The sequence below is a fragment of the Bufo bufo genome, chromosome 2, assembly GCF_905171765.1.
Source record: "Bufo bufo chromosome 2, aBufBuf1.1, whole genome shotgun sequence".
Taxonomy (NCBI): Eukaryota; Metazoa; Chordata; class Amphibia; order Anura; family Bufonidae; genus Bufo; species Bufo bufo.
The window spans coordinates 100318378-100342178 of NC_053390.1; the positions used below are offsets into that span (position 1 = coordinate 100318378).

A 23801-nucleotide genomic window follows, 5' to 3' on the forward strand; every position below is an offset into this window, starting at 1 on the left:
GGTTTACTCCGGTAGTCATACGATGTGTGTAATTGTAGGTGGCTTTAGTATTCTGTTTGTCTTGTTTGTACATAATATGGTTTGTGAACATGTGGCTGTTTAATTATTATTGAACTAGAATTATATTCATCGCATGTAAAATAGCATAAGTGGCGGTGTATATACAGTATGTATATCTGTATGTGAGTATATGGGCGTTTATGTGGGTTATTAGATGCACGTGTCCTGTGTTTGTTCTGTGTATGTTTACGTGTATTATTTTTCACTTAGATATAAACTGATTTGCTGCGGCTCCTTGCAACTTTTTAAGAATTGAATGGAATGACTAAAGTTGAAAAAATGTCTATCCCCTTTAACTTGAGTGGCTTACTTACTGAGAACCTCCAAAAATATTTATATACAGTACCAAAGTTGATGGAGAACGACCAAAATACCAGTGGAAGTAGTACATTTGGTAAAAGTTGCAGGATGGCGTATGCAGGGCAGTGTATTTTAACTGAATATACAAAATGCTTATCTGTGTTATTTTTTGCTATATTTTTAAGTGTATGACTGTTGTGAACATGATCATAAAAAAGTCTCTTTACTAGCAAGAATAGAATTATATTTCGAAAATTCAAAACTTATCTAATACTGCCACTAAAAGTCAGTGTAAGGTCTCATTCACACAGCTGTATTATGTCTCTGTTTTGTACACCCACACCCTTTACTGTACCTCCATGCAACGTGTTGTCTTGTTTTTCTGTCCGATTCCATAGGGGCTCTGTGTGACACCTTACCTTGATCCCCTGCATGCCAAAGAGGAGAATATTTCCCACATACTGCACTCAATGGAGCTTGGTGTGGAGTTCTTGTGTTCCCAGGGGTAGACTAGCTATAGACCCTACAGTGAAATTTCCCAGTGGGCCGATGCCCAAGGAGCCGCTTAAGCCCTCCTCACGACTGTCGGATGGGTACATAGGTATCTGATACTCTCAGCATTAATTATTGCTAGGAGCATCTGGTACTTTATTGCCGCCTTCAGGAGGATGATAGAGTTGAATTCTGCCACAGGGGTGGCAGTATTTTATTCTGCACTGTGTTTTTGGTTCTGCAGGGGCAGTATTTTGTTCTGGACTACAGTATTGCTGGTCCTGTCTCTTCTGTTGGCCTTGACTACTTATATTGGCCCTGCCTTCTGTCAATTTAGACCCGCCTACAACATGGGACCACTTTCATTTTTTTATTTTTTCAGAACCACTCAAAGTTCCCAAATCCGCCCCGTAGAGCCTGATGGCTGCCAGATCTATCTATAGTGACCTGCAACTTTTATTGGTCCTCCTATTTACATAATTGAGTCACACATAATGTACTAAATTTCAGAAGTTACCTTTTAACCCAGGAAAAGTACAATCTTTTACTTGGCTTTATTTTTCAGGTTAATATCTTAAAGGGGTTATCCAAGATTTTGATACTGATGACCTATCCTCAGGATAGGTCAGCAGTATCTGATTGGTGGGGGTCCGACACCCGGGAACCCGCTGATCAGCTGTATGAGAAGGCAGCGGCTCTTCTGTGAGCGCCGCGGCCTTCTCGCAGCTTAGCAAGCACAACGCAGTTCAATGGGACTGAGCGCTATATCAAGAACAGCTGCTATACAATATATGGCATGCTGCGAGACACAAACAGCTGATCAGCAGGGTTCCTGGTTATCGGACCCCCACCGATCAGATACTGATGACCTTTCTTGAGGATAGGTCATCAGTATCGAAATCTCTGAGAAACCCCTTTAAGCTGGCCACAATAAATAAAGGAAGGACTTTTTTAAAGAATTTTTGGTAATTTTTTATTTTTTTTAATCCTAAAATCATGCAGTTTTGCCACTGGCCACTAGGTAAAGAATGTTGAGACTTCCATATTTTGGAAAATAGACACCTCAGCATATTAGGTCTAGTGGTCAGTATGAAAACTGCAGGATTATAGGTATTTTTTTTTAAATATAGAAAGTGGCATGGAAAATTTAAATAAGTCACAAAAAGTTTATCATTAACATTTGATTTAAGCAATAGGTTTTCAGATTACATTCCCTTTAATAATAACGTATGTAGCACCATTAAAAAAATAAAATAATGCATGCACTTGATGTAATAAATCTAATCCAACCAACCAAAATCCAAGTGACAGGATTGGCTTAAAGAAACAATCTTTTTTTTGTTATTTTAATAATATCATGGATGACTTTCAGGGTTCCATATAGCTTTATTTTTTTGATTAGCAAACTTTGCCCGTTTATTTAGGCAACGCTTACACATAGACTTTTTGTATCAATTTCTATTTTGTTACCATTCTTCGGAATCCATTGGAGCACATTTATAAAATCTAGTACATCACTGATCTGTGCTCCATTATAGAAGTACAGTATGTAGCTTTTGTTTTTTGTTTTGCAAACTTGCAGGCAACGGCCTCTGTTTTTGCGCCTGTCATAAAAAGTCTGTGTATAGTCCCAGCCTCACTGTTCATGTATTGTACTGTGTGCATGATGAATTTGTTGGTATTTTAGTTCCACCTCATTATGACTTCCACCTTTGGGGTTATGTATATATGTGTGTGTGTCACTTCTAATGGCATGATGTGAATTGAATAGCTGTAATATTTGGTGCATAGTCTATCATGAAATGTCTTTACTTTCCATCTGTCTGGTTTGTGGACATGTTGGCATCTGTCTTGCCTACTTTACACACACATATACCGTATGTTCAAAACGTTCTAAACTCATACATGTACCTGTGTCCATCTATACAACCAATAAAGTACATTTGCAAATAGTGTACCCTACCATTCTGTGTCTACAGAACCGGTCTTCTTGGGTAGAGCACAGACACACTTGTGAAGTCTGATCCTGCCGCCATACTTTGTTTTATCTGTCCTGTACTTCTTGCTGATCTGCTCTAGAAAGGCTAGCAAAAAGTATCGGAAAGATAAAAGAAACTATTACTGCATGATCTGACAACACAGGCTTTAGTCTGTTATCGTGGAGACACATAAATCTGCATAGATGCTGTAAGAAAACCTATGTATCATATGCTTTAGGAGAATGTCATCAGAAAATAACCTATTGTTTCTATCAAGTTTTTACATACAATTGTTTATATTATTTTTTTTCTCTGTAACTATCTGAATTTTGAAAAACAAATCCAAAAAACAGCAGTTTTCCCACTAACCACTAGGCCTAAAATATTTCAAGACTTCCTGGTCTTCGAGAGCAGCTACATGGACCATAAACACAATAGAGAGCTTACCCGTTTGAATTTTATGGGAAATTTTTCTATGCCCTGTGACCTATGTGGAGGTCAGGAAGGAGTAGTTGTTATGTTGGCGCCCGGTCGGCACCCATGGCCACTGTTGCCCCGGTACTTCGGGCAGGCACAGGCATCTCTTTACTCAGCCGCTGTATGTCGCAGGTCCAGCCCTCTGGCAGCAGGCTCTGGCGCCAGTGTCCTGTGTGTCTATTTGGGGATGTTCTTAATTGAATATCACCTTATTATGCAGTATTGCAGTTTGTTTTTGTTTTTTGTTTTTTTGTGCGGCTGTTTCTAATATATTAACTGCCTTCAGCTATATTTGCTGGGTTGTTTATCTCCTTCTCTGCCTGAGAAATAGGTTGATCTAGCTTGTTAGTCCCTATATAAGGAGTGCTGTTCCATTTGTCTGCCTTTGTACCGACCTCAGCCTTATTTATGACTCTTACACTCCACTCCCTAACCTGACATGTGCCTGATTACCGTATTTGCCATCTGCCCTGACCCTGGACTTGTGTCACAGATTCGCATGTACTCTGCCTGCCATGACCTTAGTCTGTTACTGACTACGAGTTTTGCCTGATCCCTCAGTGTCCCACATCGGTGTCTCTGACCCATGTGGTTCAGTGTTAACAACACCAGAAGGTAGCTCCTGGTGTCTCCCCTGCAGTGAAGTCCAGATCTCTGCATAGGGGTTAAAGGGTAAATAACAGGGGACTAGTAGGTTTAGCTCAAAGTCAAACTGGTTGGTTGACACAGTGGTTTCACACCAACTGATTGTAACAGTAGATACACTGTGATAGCACCTATTGTGATTGGTGCATCCTGTATTATCTATAAAGAGCTGATGTATACCATTTTACAATTCTACCTGTGACGTCTGCTAAAAAGTGATCTTTCCAAAACAGCAAGTCTTGACATCTTTAGGTCTAGTGGCCAGTAGGAAACCTGCAGGACATTTTCTGATGACACTTTCCTTTAACAGACTTTGTTGCAAAACAAATCTGTACAGTCACAAAATTCTTATCCTCATCGGCCTGAACATCAGGTCACATAAACCCAGCAGTAGGTTCAATTAGAAAGTAGGTTACATAACCACCTCAGTTGTCTTTTATGTGTATATCCGTTGTCTTTATTTTTCTTCTCGACTTTCACCTTTGCTCCTGGTCGTTGTTGTTTCTTACCACCTGTTCCATGAAGAGTGACTTATTTTATTATTTTTTCAGCTAGGTGAATGTACTTGTACATCACTTTATCATTAGTTTTATCCACTGCACATAGTGTAACTTTATGGATTCTGAACTCTAGTTATATAAAATAGCACCAAGGAATCACGCTTTCATAATCTTTCATCATACCTTATTTGTGATAGTAGAAACCATCACGTACATTCCCAGTATTTTTTAGCACAGGAGGGGGTCTCCTTAAATTTCCAATGTTTTGCCTCTAAATCCCCATGGTAGTTGGCATCAGTTGAAATTGGCTGAGCAATTTAGGAAATTTTATAAAGATTTTAGGAAATCTCTATACTGTAGAGATAATACCTCATGCACATGGAAGAACTGTGTGCAGGAAGCTGTATGGTGGCATACTACCAGCTACTGCAGAGCCACAGGGACTGTGCCACCATAAGATTCTCCATCTTGTGCCATGTTCTCCACTAACACTGATGCATCTTAGACAAAAATAAAGCAGTATGGAAATTTAACTTAAAAGGGTTCTCCGGGAATTAAGAAAATGAAAATACCTAAATATTACTTTATTATAAATATATTCCCAAATACCTTTCATTAGTTATAATGGCTCATTATGTCTAGGGTGCAATCATTAGGATAAAATAAAATGGCCACCGTCTTATTAGTAAACACAAAACCTGTCCTAAACACACAGGAGGACAAGTTACTTCAGAGCAGTTAGCGAAAGAGCCGCCTCATCCCCCTCTTTTCTCTACTTGTCAGGAATTATCATAATGAACACAGTTTAATATGATCTATGTCTGATGAATGTCTGTAAGAACGGAGTTCATGAGGAGACATGAAGTACAGAGAGGACAGACTGTGGTAATGTTGGGTTGCGATAATGGAGACTGTATACAAGTGCTGCTGCTCATCAGCCTCACCCCACCTCCTCTCTGTACTTCATGTCTCCTCCTGAACTCCATTCCTACAGAGATTCAGCTGAAGATCTTATCAGCTGTATTTAGGATGATAATCCCTGACAAGCAGAGCAGAGGAAGATGAGGCAGATCTTTAGCTCAGTGTTCTGAAGTAACTTGTGCTGCTGTGTGACTAGGACAGGCTTTGTGTGTACTAATAGGACGGCGACCATTTTATTTCTCCTAATGATTGCTCAAGGGACTAAACGAGCCATAATAACTAGTGAAAGGTATTTGGGAATATATTTATAATAAAGTAATATATAAGTATTTTTATTTTCTTAATTCCTGGAGAACCCATTTAAGTAAAATCTCTTAGTGATTTGTGTATACAACTCTTATCCAGACCTTTGTGTGTCCATGGTTACAGACTACAATGAAATGCTTGGCGTAGTCTGATCTTGTAGTTATTTGTTACTATATTCCATCTAACCCCATATATTCAATCTACCCCCAGATTCTTGCTAAGCTACAAGACCATAGCAGAGGGCTAGATTGGAGGGAGTAACAAATGACTTGAAAGATCAGACTACATGCTAGAATTAGGTTTAGTTTCAACCATCAGGATAAGTCTTTATAGAAGCTGAGTGCACAAAATGTTAACACATTTTCATCCAGTACATAGTCTTAAAGGGGTTGCCCGATTTCAGCAAAGAACAAAAACTAAGGGCATAAAGCAGTCCTTACTTAGCAGATCCTGTTCTGGTTCTCCAGGCCTGGCTCTGTTTAACCAGCTGCAACTATGACATTACCCCAGTGGTGAACCAAAGAGCCCATTGATTTGGCTGCAGCGATCATATACAATATTATTGCCATGAAGTCACCGCTGCGGCCAGATAGCTACCAGCTGGGAGAAATGGAGTAGTTATTGAAACCGGACAACCCCTTTAGCTGTTTTGCATTTTCATACCGAGGCTTGATATAGGAAGGGTCTACCCTAAAGTTAGGATACTTGTTAAAGGAGTTGTGCAGTGGTATAGTCTTGATGACCTGGGATCAGCAATTATAGTTACACTGAACCATTGCTACAAGGGAGACAGCATGCACGTACATTTTGGAGAAGACTCACTTCCACAAGCACCAAGACCCCTTCAGATAGCTGATTGCTGGGATGCCGGTAGTCGGACACCTGCTTATCTGATTGTGATGACCTATACTGAGGTTAGGTCATCAATATTATACCACTGCACAACCCCTGTAACTGGTGTGACTGATTAATCCCCCCACTTTGACATTTCTTGTATGCTTACCTTTGGTTGTTTGCAGTTCATAATTGGACTAAATGGCTTTTGTAACCTTTCAATAGAAATCCTGTTTATCAAGAGCCATCTTGTACAATGTGCGTCATTGTACTGTAGTGTGATCATATTATATTCATTCCATTTGCTTATGCTCACTGCTAGTGACATTTTAACTTTGCAGTCTCACCCCGAGAAGCTTGAGTCCAACCCCAACAAGCCCATGCAGTCCTTGTAGTCCATTGTATGCTTTCCATTTCTGGAGGTAAGGAAACTTCCGTTTTGTTTCTGAATTTCGCCGATATTATTTTAAATTGTATTTAGCTGTAGTAATTTTCTTCCCCTTAAGGCCTCATGCACACAACCGTTATTTTTTTTGCGGTCTGCAAACCGCGGATCCGCAAAAAACAGAAGCCGTCCGCAATTTACGGAACAGGCGGCCCATTGTAGAAATGCCTATTCTTGTCTGCAAAACGGACAAGAATAGGACATGGTATATTTCCCATTGAAGTGAATGGGTCCGCATCTGAGCCGCAAAAACTGCGGCTCGGATGCGGACCAAAACAATGGTCGTGTGCATGAGGCCTATGTTGGTATACAGTTTTTAAAAAGGGCTGCAAATAATTTTTGTTCATGGTGTGATTTGAAGTTCATGCACCCTGATGAAACATGGCAACCGAACTTTACATGCACTTTATAGTACTGTTTCACAGAAGAACTGTAAAACCACCCTCAGGCACAAGTTCCTAGACTGCAACCCCGCCACCTGGTATACTTATGAAATGAACACAGTAAGACCATGGTGAATGCAAACTGTGATCCCTAATGGAAGGATATTATAGGGAAAGGAATATGATGCACCGTTATACACTCACCTAAAGAATTATTAGGAACACCATACTAATACGGTGTTGGACCCCCCGCCTTCAGAACTGCCTTAATTCTACGTGGCATTGATTCAACAAGGTGCTGATAGCATTCTTTAGAAATGTTGGCCCATATTGATAGGATAGCATCTTGCAGTTGATGGAGATTTGAGGGATGCACATCCAGGGCACGAAGCTCCCGTTCCACCACATCCCAAAGATGCTCTATTTGGTTGAGATCTGGTGACTGTGGGGGCCATTTTAGTACAGTGAACTCATTGTCATGTTCAAGAAATCAATTTGAAATGATTCGAGCTTTGTGACATGGTGCATTATCCTGCTGGAAGTAGCCATCAGAGGATGGGTACATGGTGGTCATGAAGGAATGGACATGGTCAGAAACAATGCTCAGGTAGCCCGTGGCATTTAAACAATGCCCAATTGGCACTAAGGGGCCTAAAGTGTGCCCAGAAAACATCCCCCACACCATTACACCACCACCACCAGCCTGCACAGTGGTAACATGATGGATACATGTTCTCATTCTGTTTACGCCAAATTCGGACTCTACCATTTGAATGTCTCAACAGAAATCGAAACTCATCAGACCAGGCAACATTTTTCCAGTCTTCAACAGTCCAATTTTGGTGAGCTCGTGCAAATTGTAGCCTCTTTTTCCTATTTGTAGTGGAGATGAGTGGTACCCGGTGGGGTCTTCTGCTGTTGTAGCCCATCCGCCTCAAGGTTGTGCGTGTTGTGGCTTCACAAATGCTTTGCTGCATACCTCGGTTGTAACGAGTGGTTATTTCAGTCAACGTTGCTCTTCTATCAGCTTGAATCAGTCGGCCCATTCTCCTCTGAGCTCTAGCATCCACAAGGCATTTTTGCCCACAGGACTGCCGCATACTGGATGTTTTTCCCTTTTCACACCATTCTTTGTAAACCCTAGAAATGGTTGTGCGTGAAAATCCCAGTAACTGAGCAGATTGTGAAATACTCAGACCGGCCCGTCTGGCACCACCAACCATGCCACGCTCAAAATTGCTTAAATCACCTTTCTTTCCCATTCTGACATTCAGTTTGGAGTTCAGGAGATTGTCTTGACCAGGACAACACCCCTAAATGCATTGAAGCAACTGCCATGTGATTGATTGACTAGATAATTGCATTAATGAGAAATAGAACAGGTGTTCCTAATAATTCTTTAGGTGAGTGTATCTCTGCACAGGGCTAATAGCCACAGTGATGCATCCATGAATGAATGATCATCATCACCAAGGTAAAGTCGTAGGAAAGGGTTATTCCACACAATGATGCCACCATTCAGTAAGCATGGTCAAGGGGTATCATTATACAGAGAAGATGCACAAAGTGATGTCGCACACAGTGAATACATAATAAACTATGTGCTGTCGTAAGCAAGGGTGGTGTCCCCTAAAGGTGGCACTGAACAGGAACAAACATAGCAGTGTCACAAATGTAGGCTCAAGACCACATTGATGTCACAGCTAAATAAACACTGTATCCTAATAAAAAGATTCATGCAAAATTGGTGTCGAGAATTTTTCCCTTGTATCCCAGGTCACAATGTTTTGATAACGCATTTCACAAATGAGCACCAAATGATGCCAAAATATATTATTATATGTTAAATAAACCATCCAGTGTGATCCTTGCTACACACCACAAGATGCTTTGGAAGTAACTACCTTCCGTTGGAAATTTCTCTAGGACTTTTACTGCTTCTTGTCATATATGCATGTGATATAATAATGGGCTTTTACCTCAATCAATGTATATCTAGAGATGATTGAATCGCTCCAAATTAAATTCTCATTCAGTTCGGCCGAATTGCTTGACCGATTTCTTTCAGGTTCGAATTGATTCTACCCGAATCAAATATGCACTAATTACATTGAGTATTTGTCTAAGACACTCTGAGGTCTCCTAGAACTCTTTTTTTTTTCTCTCGTTTCCCCAAAATTCACCCCAATCACCAAAATTTCTGATTTGCTTGTAACTCAAATTTTTTATTTGTGTCAAAACCAATTTGTTTGCTCATCTCTCATCACCTATGCATAGGATGGGTTATATGTCTTATTGCTGGGACCCCCACTGATCACTAGAATGAGCATCCCAAGCCCGTTCCTCATCCCTCCTCACTGCAAGACTACAGCACGATGTTTGATGGAGTAGCAGACAAGCAAAAGCAACCCAGAATCCCATTCTAGTGATCGTAGTGCTCCCGTAGTTTTCACTTAGGCTATGTTCACATATGCACTTTGAGCTCCGGCAGAAGAACAGACTGCCTGAATTCAGTGTATCCGGTGTACATGCCGGGCGAAAAAGCTTTTTTTGTCGTGCCGAAAGCCGGCATATATTTCGGAAAGCATCCGTATCCCCTCCGATCCCATTACAGTGAATGGGGATCCAGTGGTACACGGTAGTATTCAGCTATGCTGGATACGGTGAACTCCAGGAGTCTGTGCCTCTGTGAACCCAACCTTATCCTGTTGTTTAATGATCAATGTTGAGTGCGGCATATCCCTTTAATAATGCCCTATGATCCATGCCTCCATCATGGTGGTCGTGCCCAGGTTTCTGCATCATGTGCAGAGATCACTGCTATATCGTGAGCTCTCATGAATATGTGTAAGCAGTTGGCTGGTGTTTTTTTTGTGTGATTCACTGAGATATAATTGGATATCTTGCTCTCCTAAGTTTTGCAGCTTAAGATCATTGCTTCTGGGATAAATACATTATGTAGTTTGTGACTCATTCTCGGTCTATAAAAGAAGCCTAGCACGTAATAGAACCGAAAGGCTCATCTTTTGTGCTTCGTTTTATCTAATTAGCAATAAGTGACAAAGGTTTCTTCCACAAGTGAGTTATGAGTGAGTAAACCTACCTAGATGTGTGATGTTTCTGAAAAGATCATATATGAAAGTTCTCAGTTGCCAAATGCTGTAAAATACCAAATGTCGTATTACTGACTCCTGGGCTAGGTACATATCTGTGCCGGAGGTTCCTGGAACAAAAACTGGACAAAATACAGGCAGAATGACTAATACGGTAATATGGAAAGCTGGCAGACCGTATTATAGTCAGCGGAGTCCGCAGAGCGCCCTTGGTGAATGGTATATTCTGGATCCATTCCCTATCCTGTGGATAGTGGATAACTTGCTACATCTGGAATACCTCTTTAACTTCCAATATGTGTTGCGAAAGATGGAAAAGGCAGGGGTTAGGGTATTATTATTAAAGAGAATCTGTCACCTCCTCTGACATTTCTAAGAATTAGTCATAAGAATAGATGTTCCAGAATGGTTATTGTATGTGGAAGTACTTTCGAGTATAGTTCGTGAAGATAAAATGTCCTTTTCAGGCACAGAGTAGACTTATACAGAATATCATCCCCTTACTAGCTAAAGCTTGGGTTGCCTTATTAGCATCCCTGCCAGTTCCACTAGGGCCAAATAAAAGTATATTAACCACTGTCTTCATTACCTGCATTTGCTTCTTGGCGTCTCCTTTTTAACAAGACATTAATGAGGCTAAATTATACTTCTCCCCAATTCACTGAGCTCTGTTAAATTTAATGCCAGGAGATTATGTTATGTTAGTCATATGTAAACCTGGATTATGTCTTCATGAAGAAGACCATACCCTGTGGTTAATATTTAATAATCCGTTTAGTTAAAGAAATTATCTCTTTATGAAAGGAAATGTTTTGTAGATATTAATGAAGGATGGAGTTAATGCATCATAAAAAGTTATATGAAAGTAATTATAAGATATTTGTAGAATGTCTCTGAAACGGAGCCTAAGATTCAATGTGGGTTATGAGGTTCGGGAAATTGTTTGGTCAAGCTCATAAATAATGAAGCGAAGAAAGTCTACCATGTATTACACACCAGCCCTTCTGAAGGGTAGTCCTGACAAAGACCTTGTATGTCCTTTTAAAGAAGTAGTCTTTGGAGAATTTTTCAGAGTAGAATTTATGATGGATTACCCGGTCTCATCCAAAAATCTATTTACAGAACAAACATGAAGACTTAATTTTCTTTGGAGGCCTTATAAGAGTTGTTCTCTATGGCTACTTACTATAGGCAATTGTGCAACATCTTCCATGCTTCTCATTTTCTTGCCCTCATTGTTCATAGTTGGACTTTCATTTTAATGAATGAGACTTGAAGAAAAATGGACAAAGATAGAACATGGTGCAAAGTTTAGTTAGTTTGATGAATATACAGTAAGCTCCTAAGCACTCTCTCATGTATTATAATTTAATCCCTTGAAATCCATGTGATCTGTTGGGTTTACATGACATTTCTTAATTTTTGTTATTGGAACTGTGTCTCTTTTCAATAAAAAGAGAATTATAGAGGTAATGGTAAGGGGATATACCAAGAAAAAGTTTTTAAAGGGTTTTCAAGGACTAGAATATTGAAAACCTATCCCCAGGACTGGTCTTCAATATCTGATCTGTGGGAGTCTGGCTTCAGTCACCCCTGCTGGTCAGCTGACGGAACAGGTCTCAAAGCTTTAGTGAGTGCGGCAGCCTCTTTCTAGGCCATGTGACATCACGTTCATCGGTTACATGGCCTGTGTGCAGTTCAGGCCCATTCAATCAATAGATCTTGGCTATAATGACAAGCACAGCCACTATACAATGTATGGAGCTGTGATTGGTATGTTAGGAAGCTTCAATCAGCAGATCGTCGGCCAGGCCAGGTGTCGGACCCCCAACAATTAGATATTGATGACCTATCCTGAGGATAGGTGAACCCCATTAGACTCCCAGAAAGCCCATTTACGCTCACGTTAGTCCCTGGTATAAATTCCAAGCAATGACAATTTAGACTCAAATGGAAAACAGCATGCAAGTTACCAACCCGGGTGTGACACGATCCATTGAAGATAGTGACCACTACCTCAATACCTAATGTGCACTGTCCACTTTCTCAAGGAGTACTCAGTTGTATGTTGGTATTCAATATGTAAAAAGAAAGTGAGAGGGCATATAAAATGGCAGAGCCAGTCCTGTTTAGTTTGCATAAATTACATAGGTGAGACAATAGGAAGGCATTCAAAAAAGAAGAGCCAATTAAGCTCAATGTGTGTAGATTACACGAGTATGGGAAATTCATCAATGGCAAACCTGGCCTAGTCCACTGTTGGGGTATGGCCATACCATCAGGTTTCCTCATGCAGTTTTGGAAGCCAAAATCAGAAGTGAATTAAAAAAAAAGAAAAGTAGTATCTGTCCTTTTCTCTCCACTCCTGATTTTGGCCTCCAAAACTTGATGCAGAAACCTGACCATGTGGCCATACACATACTCCTGGCTGCCATGATAATCCTTCAGCATCTCGCAATCGTATTCACAGCTTTGATGAAATTCGTATGGCTTAGTGTGAAAGAATGTGGCTTAAAACGCAACGCCATGCACCAAAATTTTAATGCCACATTTTGTCACAAAGCAAGTCAAGGTGGTATAATCTTAGACAATCATGTCCACTCCGTCACACAAAGGAGATGGCAACAGAATCAGAGGGTGTAGCCTCTTTCTGTAGACTTTGTCAGGCAACTGTGTGGCAGCCATATTGTAGAAGGTAAGTTAGAGAGAGGCAAACAGCCCTGATCAGCCTGCAACATTCGTATAATATTATAGTTTAGTGACCTGCAATCCCTGGTCCTCTAGCATTTTATTGCTGGGTGTCCACGTATAGTATGCTGGGAGTGGTAGTTTTGCAACTGCTGGAGTACAACAGGCTAGTTAAAGTTTAATAACACAATATTTTTTCGCATCGTATTGCTTTAAAGGGGTATTCCCATCACAATGATCACTGTTTAATCTGTTAATGATGTGCCAGTGATCATTTTTGTATATATATTGTATTGGCAAATTCCCACCCTTCTTGAAAAAATTCTTTCCCTCCTACCTCATTGTTGTCATATGGTATCCCATAGATACGGCCACCGCTCTCCTCCTGAATTCATGGGCCGTGCTTACGCAGAAGGCACTTTATTTTCACCCAGCCAGCCGCTCATTATAGTCCTGAAAGTGCATGCTGCCGCGCATGCGCAAGGCTTATTTCTTCAGTGCCGCGTCTCATACAGAGCCGCGCATGCCCTGTATGCAGCGCGGCTCTGTGTGAGACGCGGCACTAAAGAAATGAGCTTTGCGCATGCGCGGCAGCGTGAGCTCTCAAGACTGCCGGCTGGGTGAAAAAAAAAGTCTTCTGCGCAAGCGCGGCCCAGGGATTCTGGAGAGAATCGGTGGCCATAGGAGACACAAGAACGAGCATGCAAGGAGTGTGATGTCAGAAAGAGGCGTGGCAGGGCTTCGCCTGCCCAGCCTTAGGGCTCTTTCACACCTGCGTTCTTGTCTTCCGGCATAGAGTTCCGTCGTCGGGGCATTCTGAATGGAGTGAAATCCGTCCAGGATGCATCAGGATGTCTTCAGTTCCGGAACGGAACGTTTTTTGGCCGGAGAAAATACCGCAGCATGCTGCGCTTTTTGCTCCGGCCAAAAATCCGGAACACTTGCCGCAATGCCGGATCCGGAATTAATGCCCATTGAAAGGCATTGATCCGGATCCGGCCTTAAGCTAAACGTCGTTTCGGCGCATTGCCAGAGCCGACATTTAGCTTTTTCTGAATGGTTACCATGGCTGCCGGGACGCTAAAGTCCTGGCAGCCATGGTACACTGGAGCGGGGGAGCAGCATACTTACCGTCCGTGCGGCTCCCCAGGCGCTCCAGAGTGACGTCAGGGCGCCCCAAGCGCATGGATCATGTGATCGCATTGGACATGTCATCCATGCGCATGGGGCGCTCTGACATCATTCTGGAGCGCCCCGGGAGCCGCACGGACTGTAAGTATACTGCTCCCCCGCTCCCCACTACTACTATGGCAACCAGGACTTTAATAGCGTCCTGGCTGCCATAGTAACACTGAAAGCATTTTGAAGACGGTTCCGTCTTCAAATGCTTTCAGTACACTTGCGTTTTTCCGGATCCGGAGTGTAATTCCGGCAAGTGGAGTACATGCCGGATCCGGACAACGCAAGTGTGAAAGAGCCCTTAGAAGGATGAATCCAGGAAGTGAACGGCAGAGCTGGCTGCAGGTGAGGATGAATTAGCAAGATGGGAAAACCCCTTTAATGAAGTATAATTGCAGCAAAAATGTCATAAACTTTTTCTTTCATGCAATGTTCCAAATTAATAATCTGTTCTATACGTCATTAGACACATCCTCAGACTTCATTGCTTTTCACCACACTCCTTGTGTAATGATGTTTGCAATGTTACTCTTGATTAGTGTCTTCATCAAGACTGGAATATATTGGCCACAAGATCCATCAGTAAAGGTCCATTTACACTAGCTGATTGACAGGCAATTAACGTAAATTTAAACATTTGTTCCCAATAATTGGCTGATCATTGAGAAGAGGGTAAAGAGGCACTCACATGTAGCAATCATCCTCTTCTGTATGGGAAAAAGCTATTGCTACTGCAGTCGCTATTACCAGAGCTCCGAGCTCTTGAGCAGTCAGGGGCTGTCCCTGTTGATCAAGAGGCTCTCCTTTGCAGCTTGATTGAGAGGGCTGGACATTTCTTGCCTATGCCACCACTCCGAGTAGTTGCCGGAAGTGTGGTGGTGCATGCACACTTGCTGCTCCGGTAGCCAAAGTAGAGCCTATGCCATTCTGCCGATACTGAAAGCAGTGGTGCAGAAATCAGGTTGTCAGGGCACGGGAAGATGTCCAGCCCTGTCTATCAATCGGTAGGGAGGAGCTTCTTGAGTAATAGGGATAGCACTTTGCTGCTCAAGAACTTGGATAAATGAATGGATTGGCTCATCTCTAATCCCTGTACTGATTCCTTTTTTGCTTACATAGTGTGATCTGCTGCCATCAATAATGATCTGTGCTGCATGAAAGTTGCAATTACTTTATAAAAGAGTGTTTGCTTGTTCATAGGCCAATCGGCATCATATTTATATCGAGCACTTATTGGAAACAACTGCTTGATTTTCAGTCCGTGTAAAGTGGCCTTAATTGGACTTAAGGGGCATCTGTCAGCAGATTTGTACCCATGAAACTGGCTGACCTGTTACATGTGCACTTAGTAGCTTAAAGTATCTGTGTTGGTCCCATGTTCATATGTGCCTGTATTGCTGAGAAAAATAATGATTTAATATTTACAAATGAGCCTCTAGGAGCAACGGGGGAAATGCCGTTACTCCTAGAGGCTCATCTCTCTCCACTTTAGGAGAAGTCAGAGCCAGGTCGTGATGACATTTACACTGCCTAAGCCTGTCGTTCAAAATGTAGAGGACGAAGCAGATGCAGAGAGTGCAGAGCCTCTAGGTGTAACAGTAACACCCCCGTTGCTCCAAGAGGCTCATTTGCATATATTAAAACTTCATTTTTCTCAGCAATGCGGGCACATATGAACATGGGACCAACACAGATTCCTTCAGCTGCCAAGTGCACATGTAACAGGTCAGCCAGTGTCATAGGAATAAATCTGCTGACAAATGCCCTTAATCAGCAAGTCTACAGTTCATTTAGAAAGGTTTTCCCTTAGGCCGAATGCACACGGCCGTGGAACACGGACGTGAGCGGTCCGTGGTATCCCGGCCTGGCATCCTGCTGACAGCAAGAGTGCACGGAGTCATTGGTATGATCTATACGAGTGTATTACTGTAGTGCAGCGGCGGCATGAAGCGCACGGCATCATAGCAACCAATGACGCCGTGCGCTCCTGCTGTCAGCAGGATGCCAGTCTGGGGTACCACGGACCGCTCACGTCCATGTTCCACGGCTGTGTGCATTCGGCCTTACTCTTACAATTTACTGTCTCCACATACATACATACATACATACATACATACATACATACGCTCATATAAACCATATTTTACGGACTATAAGACGCACTTACGATTTGGAGGAAGAAAATAAGAAAAATTATATTTTCTAGCAGACTTCAGAGCAGACCCCCATTCTTCATCAGACCTCAGATCAGACCCCAGAATCAGACTTCCCAACCTCTCAGCCACAGATCAGATCCTCAATCAGCCACAGATTATATCCTCAATCAGCCACAGATTATATCCTCAATCAGCCACAGATTATATCCTCAATCAGCCACAGATTATATCCTCAATCAGCCACAGATTATATCCTCAATCAGCCACAGATTATATCCTCAATCAGCCACAGATTATATCCTCAATCAGCCACAGATTATATCCTCAATCAGCCACAGATTATATCCTCAATCAGCCACAGATCAGACACCCCCGGCTCCAACCGGCCGTGTGCATTCGGCCTAAGGGAAAACCTTTCTAAATGAACTGTAGACTTGCTGATTAAGGGCATTTGTCAGCAGATTTATTCCTATGACACTGGCTGACCTGTTACATGTGCACTTGGCAGCTGAAGGAATCTGTGTTGGTCCCATGTTCATATGTGCCCGCATTGCTGAGAAAAATTTAAGTTTTAATATATGCAAATGAGCCGGCCTCGGATCAGACACCCCCGGCTCCAACCGGCCTCGGATCGGACACCCCCGGCTCCAACCGGCCTCGGATCGGACACCCCCGGCTCCAACCGGCGCGGATCGGACACCCCCGGCTCCAACCGGCCTCGGATCGGACACCCCCGGCTCCAACCGGCCTCGGATCGGACACCCCCGGCTCCAACCGGCCTCGGATCGGACACCCCCGGCTCCAACCGGCCTCGGATCGGACACCCCCGGCTCCAACCGGCCTCGGATCGGACACCCCCGGCTCCAACCGGCCTCGGATCGGACACCCCCGGCTCCAACCGGCCTCGGATCGGACACCCCCGGCTCCAACCGGCCTCGGATCGGACACCCCCGGCTCCAACCGGCCTCGGATCGGACACCCCCGGCTCCAACCGGCCTCGGATCGGACACCCCCGGCTCCAACCGGCCTCGGATCGGACACCCCCGGCTCCAACCGGCCTCGGATCGGACACCCCCGGCTCCAACCGGCCTCGGATCGGACACCCCCGGCTCCAACCGGCCTCGGATCGGACACCCCCGGCTCCAACCGGCCTCGGATCGGACACCCCCGGCTCCAACCGGCCTCGGATCGGACACCCCCGGCTCCAACCGGCCTCGGATCGGACACCCCCGGCTCCAACCGGCCTCGGATCGGACACCCCCGGCTCCAACCGGCCTCGGATCGGACACCCCCGGCTCCAACCGGCCTCGGATCGGACACCCCCGGCTCCAACCGGCCTCGGATCGGACACCCCCGGCTCCAACCGGCCTCGGATCGGACACCCCCGGCTCCAACCGGCCTCGGATCGGACACCCCCGGCTCCAACCGGCCTCGGATCGGACACCCCCGGCTCCAACCGGCCTCGGATCGGACACCCCCGGCTCCAACCGGCCTCGGATCGGACACCCCCGGCTCCAACCGGCCTCGGATCGGACACCCCCGGCTCCAACCGGCCTCGGATCGGACACCCCCGGCTCCAACCGGCCTCGGATCGGACACCCCCGGCTCCAACCGGCCTCGGATCGGACACCCCCGGCTCCAACCGGCCTCGGATCGGACACCCATCAGACCCCAGATCAGACATTACAAGAAAAAAGTAAACTTCCCTCGTTCCCTCTGGACAGAGCAGCAGATCTAGGACTCACTGCTCAAATGCTTCTTCTGGGTCCTGCTCTTTACTGTGACCTGGTGGCACTCAGCGTCAAGTCATAGTGCATGCCTACGTGCACTATGTCCTGAAGCTGTGCGAGATCAGGACACAGTACACAGCAGGACCCGGAAGAAGACTAGAGAGGGTGAGTACAACCAGCACAGAGCTGCCCTCACCTCCCCATGCCTCCTGCATGCTGATGACTGCTTCCATAATGGATGCAGTCCATAGCATTCGGACTATGGGATGCGCTGCCACTTTTCCCCATTTTTGGGTGGAAAAAGTGCATCTCATAGTCTGAAAAATACTGTAACCTAGGAAAGGGTTATCGGACACCTCCACAAAAACCTATACCAAAAAAAGTGTCAACAATTGTCCGCTATCATATAAAAATATATACTGTAATATGGTTTATCAATTCACTGTTACAAATGAATAAACAAATATAACATGGACACACTGCAAAAGAGAGGATGAGATGCAAGAAGACCACTGCCTCCCCTCTATGTATAGCCCCTTCAAACAACTTCCCTCTGGCAGGCAATACATGCATAAATATGCATTAGGCCTCATAAACTCGACTGTGGTTTTGGTCCGCATCGGATGTGGACCTATTCATTTCAATGGGGCTGCAATAGATGCGGACAACACACTGTGTGCTGTCCACATTCGCACGTCCGTTCCACAGCCTTGCAAAAATTTTTTTTAATATCTCCTATTCTTGCCCATTTTTGGCGGACAGTTCTAACAGAGGGCAGATTCAAAAATGTGTGTGTGTGTGTGTGGGGGGGGGGGGGAGGGAGTTATAGATGTAGGTCTTGAGAGCATGCTGCCTGCAATACTGGAATTTGGAATAACTTAAGCATTGTGAGGAAGGATCCGTGCTTAGACGTTGTGGAATCTTACAACATGGTCCTGTGTATTTGATATGTGTGAAATGTCCATCTTATGGGAATAAAGGGCTTCACTGGGACTAAATCCCATTGCTGATTGCCTATCTTCTGTGCCTATTTAAATAGCGGCAACATATTCCGCAGCACTTTACAATTCAGTGGGTACATGTACAAACCAAATTAGACATCATGAGACAAAAGTCATGAGAAAAACAAAGTACTCCCTCTTTGAATTCTATAGTTTTTTGTGTCTGTTCAGAAAAAAAATCTGGTCCTTAGAAGGTCCTAAAATTAGGGACAACCACACAACAGATTCTTCAAAAATTAAGCCAAAATGGAAAAGTGGACTCTGTCAATCTCTCACATAATTATGGAGGAATTTTGTCCTACTCTTCTTGAAAATGTTGAGGTTACAATGTTCATTGAGGGGCATTCGTACGCACACCTTCTTAGGCCTCATGCACACGGCCATATCTGTATTGCAGTCTGCAAACCATGGATCTACAAAATACGGACACTTTCCTTGTGCAATCCACATTTTTCTCACTCCAATTACTACAAATACAGTACCTATTCTTGTTTGCAATACGGACAAAAATAGGACATGTTCTGTAATTTGCACGTGCAGATGGGGACAACACACAGATGACATGGAAATGAACGGGTCCATGTGCATTCTGCAAAAATATTTTAGCCAATGCCTGTTGAATCTTAGATGTAGTTATTGCATTTTTTTTGCAGTTGCTATGAGCATTGCACAGTCTGAGGTTGTGGTGAATTTGCAGGGAAATTCACTCTTGGGAAGAATGTTTTTCAGTTTTGAATAATCTTTCTCACTGTAGAATGATGGACTTCAGTTGGTTTGGAAATGGCATTCTAACCTTTCCCAGATTGGTGGGCAGCAGCAGTTATGTCTCTAAAATCACTGCTGATGTTTTTCCTCCTTGGCATTGTGTTAACACACGCTTGAATGCTCCAGACCAGCAAACTGACAAAACTTCTGCTTTTATACAGGTGATGATACTTGCTGATGATCAGATAATCATGGGTGTTTGATGAGCAGCTCCTGACTACCACTTACCTTCTTAATGCCTATGGAAGTTGTAAGGGTGTACTGGAAGGGGTATTCCAGTTAAATGACATGGTATCATTTATCATGTATTGTTGCATTTACCTAATTTTAAGACCTTCTAAGGACTAGATTTTTTTAAATGATGTCCTGATACATAAATTTGCAGTATTCAAGTATTAAAAGAGGCTGTACTTTGTGTTTCTCATGACTGTGTATGAAGAAGTAGTGAACCCACCTGTATGCTATGCAAAACTGCACGCTGCCGCCATGAGGATCCCACCCTGTGGAATTTACATACTAACATTTATATCATATAGCAAAAATCGAACAGAAACATTTATATCATAGGCATGAAGATTGGCTTGGTTCCACTTGCTGTTATAACAGTGTTCACCTTCCTGGAAAGGATTTTCTTATTACGAATCATGTATGTGCCAAATTACAGCTCCATTTTATACTGAGCCACCCTAGGGCTGCCAAAGGAGCTTCTACTATACAGGTGAAACTCCAAAAATTAGAATATTGTTCAAAAGTTCATTTATTTCAGTAATGTAACTTAACCCCTTAAGGACCGGGCTCATTTTCACCTTCAGGACCAGGCCATTTTTTGCAAATCTGACCAGTGTCACTTTATGTGGTGATAACTTTAAACCGCTTTGACTTATCCAGGCCATTCTGAGATAGTTTTTTCGTCACATATTGTACTTCATGACACTGGTAAAATGAAGTAAAAAAATTTCATTTTTATTTATAAAAAATATCAAATTTGCCGAAAGATTGGAAAAATTAGCAAATTTACAAGTTTCAATTTCTCTACTTCTATAATACATATTAATACCTACAAAAATAGTTATTACTTTACATTTCCCATATGTCTTCTTCATGTTAGGATCATTTTGGGAATGACATTTTATTTTTGGGGGACGTTACATGGCTTAGAAGTTTAGAATTAAATCTTGAAATTTCTCAGAAATTTTCAAAAACCAGTTCAGGTCTGAAATCACTTTGTGAAGCTTACATGATAGAAACCACCCCAAAATGACCCCATTCTAGAAACTACACCCCTCAAGGTATTCAAAACTGACTTTACAAACGTTGTTAACCCTTTAGGTGTTCCACAAGAATTAATGGAAAATAGAGATACAATTTCAAAATTTCACTTTTTTGGCAGATTTTCCATTTTAATATTTTTTTTTTCCAGTTACAAAGCAAGGGTTAACAGCCAAACAAAACTCATTATTTATGGCTCTGATTCTGTAGTTTACAGAAACACCCCATATGTGGTCGTAAACTGCTGTACGGGCACACGGCAGGGCGCAGAAGGAAAGTAATGCCATACGGTTTTTGGAGGCAGATTTTGCTAGACTGTTTTTTTGGACACCATGTCCCATTTGAAGCCCCCCTGATGCACCCCTGGAGAAGAAACTCCAAAAAAGTGACCCCATTTTAGAAACTACGGGATAGGGTGGAAGTTTTGTTGGTACTAGTTTCGGGTACATATGATTTTTGGTTGCTCTATATTACACCTTTTTTGAGGCAAGGTAACAAGAAATAGCTTTTTTTGGCACCGTTTTTTTTTTTGTTATTTCCAACATTCATCTGGCAGGTTAGATCATGTGGTATGTTTATAGAGCAGGTTGTCACGGACGCGGAGATACCTAATATGTATACAATTTCTTTATTTATGTACAACAAAAAATCATGTTTTAGTCTCTCCATAGTCTGAGAGCCATAGTTTTTTCAATTTTTGGGCGATTATCTTAGGTAGAGTCTCATTTTTTGTGGGATGAGATGATGGTTTGATTGGCACTATTTTGGGGTGCATATAACTTTTTGATCGCTTGCTATTACACTTTTTGTGATGTAAGATGACAAAAAATGGCTTTTTTTTACCCTTTTTTTTTTTTTTTTTTTTACGGTGTTCACCTGAGGGGTTAGGTCATGTGATATTTTTATAGAGCCGGTCGATATGGACGCGGCTATGCCTAATATGTATACTTTTTATTTATTTATGTAAGTTTTACACAATAATATCATTTTTGAAACAAAAAAAATCATGTTTTAGTGTTTCCATAGTCTAAGAGCCATAGTTTTTTCAGTTTTTGGGCGATTATCTTGGGTAGGGTATGATTTTTGCAGGATGAGATGACTGTTTGATTGGCGCTATTTTGGGGTGCATATGACTTTTTGATCGCTTGCTATTACACTTTTTGTGATGTAAGGTGACAAAAAATTGTTTATTTAGCACAGTTTTAATTTTTACAGTGTTCATCTGAGGGTTTAGGTCATGTGATATTATTAGAGCTGGTCGATACGGACGCGGTGATACCCAATATGTATCCATTTTTTTTATTTATGTAAGTTTTACACAATAATATTTTTGAAACAAACAAAAAAAATCATGTTATAGTGTCTCCATAGTCTGAGACCCATAGTTTTTTTTATTTGTTGGGCTATTGTTTCATGTAGGGGCTCATTTTTTGCGAGATGAGGTGACTGTTTGATTGGTACTATTTTGGCGTACATGCGACTTTTTTGATTACTTTAATTACCTTTTTTGGGAAGTAAGGTGGGCAAAATTTCAATTTCCTCATAGTTTTTATTTTTTTATTTTTATGGCGTTCACCTTGTGCTGAAAGTAACATGACAGTTTTATAGATCAGGTCGTTACGGACGTGGCGATACCTAATATGTGTAGTGTATTTATTTATTTTTATTCAGTGATAAATTTGTTTTTTTTATCTTTACGTTAACTTTTTTCACTTTTTTTTACATTTTTTTGCGATCCCACCTGCCGCACCGCCCACCTCCCGCACCGCCTGCAACCGCCCCCTCTGCACCACCCGCCGGCATAAAATCATTCAGGGGTGCAGCAGGAGTGAAAAAAATCATTATTTTGGGCATTTTAAAGTTTCTGATCCGCGGGGATCAGAAACTGCAGAAAGCGCTGCAAACCGCAGGTCTGAATTGACCTGCGGTTTGCTGCGATTGCCCCCCCGGCATTGTGACAGGATGCCCGCTGAATGATTTCAGCGGGCATCCTGTTCCGATTAACCCCCGCCGCGCCGCAATCGCGTTTTAAACCAATGGCGTACCGGTACGTCATGTGTCCTTAAGGACTCGGGAAACATGCCGTACCAGTACGTCATGTGTCCTTAAGGGGTTAAAAGGTGAAACTAATATATGAGATAGACTAATTACATGCAAAGCGAGATATTTCAAGCCTTTATTTGTTATAATTTGGATGATTATGGCTTACAGCTTATGAAAACCCCAAAGTCACAATATCTGAAAATTAGAATTTTGTGAAAAGGTTCAATATTCTCGGCTCAAAGTGTCACACTCTAGTCAGCTAATTAATCCATAACACTTGCAAAGGGTTCCTGACCCTTTAAATTGTCTCTCGTTCTGGTTCAGTAGGAATCACAATCATGGGAAAGACTGCTGACCTGACAGTTGTGCAGAAATCCATCATTGACACCCTCCATAAGGAGGGAAAGCCTCAAAAGGTAATTGCAAAAGAAGTTGGATGTTCCCAAAGTGCTGTATCAAAGCACATTAATAGAAAGTTATGTGGAAGAGACAAGTGTGGAAGAAAAAGGTGCACA

At 42.7% G+C, this 23801-nt stretch overlaps 1 protein-coding gene across 2 annotated transcripts in view; it reads left to right on the forward strand.

Moving 5' to 3' along the window:
* LOC120992394 (microtubule-associated serine/threonine-protein kinase 4-like) overlaps positions 1-23801 on the forward strand; it is a 301883-nt gene that overhangs the window by 83413 nt on the left and 194669 nt on the right. The window contains exon 2 of one of the 2 annotated variants that reach the window (XM_040421359.1): positions 6856-6936. The exons of the other annotated variant lie outside the window; for it this stretch is intronic. The gene's annotated coding sequence lies outside the window, so the exon portion shown is untranslated. The remainder of the gene's footprint in view (positions 1-6855; positions 6937-23801) is intronic. 2 annotated transcript variants of the gene reach the window in all.